General features: G+C 41.7%; 1 non-coding gene across 1 annotated transcript; it reads right to left on the bottom strand.

Annotated features, from left to right (window-relative positions):
- Positions 1-417: 417 nt before the first annotated feature.
- Positions 418-523, bottom strand: LOC112089571. Its single transcript, XR_002901206.1, has one exon. It is a non-coding gene; the product is annotated as a small nucleolar RNA R71 (small nucleolar RNA).
- Between the last annotated feature and the right edge of the window lie 710 nt (positions 524-1,233).

The following is a 1,233-nucleotide window of genomic DNA, read 5'->3' as shown; positions in this document are numbered from 1 at the left end:
AAGCAAATCGACCTATACAACTTGCCAATCCTGCAAGAAGACAGCCTCGGAACAGACTTATTGCCGATTTTGATGCACCTCACCAACACTTTCAAAATCGATTAGCTATTCTAATTCCTGTACTTAGAGAAAAACATGAGATAAAACCTCAGATTGTCTCTTTGGTGAAACAGAACCAGTTCCATGGAATCTCTACTGAGCATCCAATGGACCACATTGATTTTTTTGAAGAAATCTCTGGGATGGTGAGAACAACTCCATAAACTGTGGACTATGTGAAGTGTAAGCTCTTTCCTTTCTCTCTAAGTGATAAAGCTTTTAGATGGTTAAAATCTATGCCATCTGGTTCTATTACTTCATGGGAAGAATGCAAGTCAGCTTTCCTGAACCACTTCTGCACCTAGTCAAGATCGAACCAGTTGAGGAACAAGATACAAAGTTTCCAACAAGGCCCAATAGAATCATTCTATGAAGCCTGGGAGCGATTCAAAGAGTAGGAGAGAGACTGCCCTCATCATGGTTTCTCAGGAGCAAACATGCTAAGCACCTTCTACATAGGACTTCAACCGAAGTATCAACTTTCTCTTGACACTGCCAGCAATGGAGATTTCAGTTCGAAAACCATACCACAAGGGAGAGCACTCATCGAAAATCTAGCTGTAGCCAACAGCAACAACAACTCTGAGTATGATAGATCAAAGAAGGCTATCACTAGTCATGAATCAAGGGAGACTGCTCAGCTGAAAAGCATGGTAAGTCAACTTCTTAAGTCTCAAAATAAGAATATACATGCTTGTGATACTGCTGTAGGAAATGAAGAAGATGGAAGATATGCAGAAGATGGCATGTACCAAGAGGAAGAAATCAATTTTATGGGAGCTCAGGCATACCATAACCAATTTAGTCCAGCTTTCAACAACAACTTCAGGAACTCTGGTGCCAACTTCAACAATCTCTCATACAGGAATCAAGGAGCCGAGAATCAGCCCTATCCGCAGCAGCAAAGGAGTTTTCAAAATGGGAACTATGGAGGAGGAAACTTCCAACAAAGACCACCTTTCAACCCTCAACAGGCACAGACCAGCTCATTAGAAACAACCCTTTCCCAGCTAAGCAACCAGGTGAAATCGCTTGAACAAACTATGATGTAGACTACTCAAGGCAATGAGAAGTCAATCAGGGAAATGGGGGTGAAGATCGAATGTATTTACAATGACTTGAATGGGAAGTTCG

The sequence above is a fragment of the Eutrema salsugineum genome, unplaced genomic scaffold (genome assembly GCF_000478725.1).
Source record: "Eutrema salsugineum unplaced genomic scaffold, Eutsalg1_0 scaffold_12, whole genome shotgun sequence".
Lineage (NCBI taxonomy): Eukaryota > Viridiplantae > Streptophyta > Magnoliopsida > Brassicales > Brassicaceae > Eutrema > Eutrema salsugineum.
Note: the sequence above shows the minus strand (reverse complement) of the source record. Positions and strands in the feature narration are given on the sequence as shown.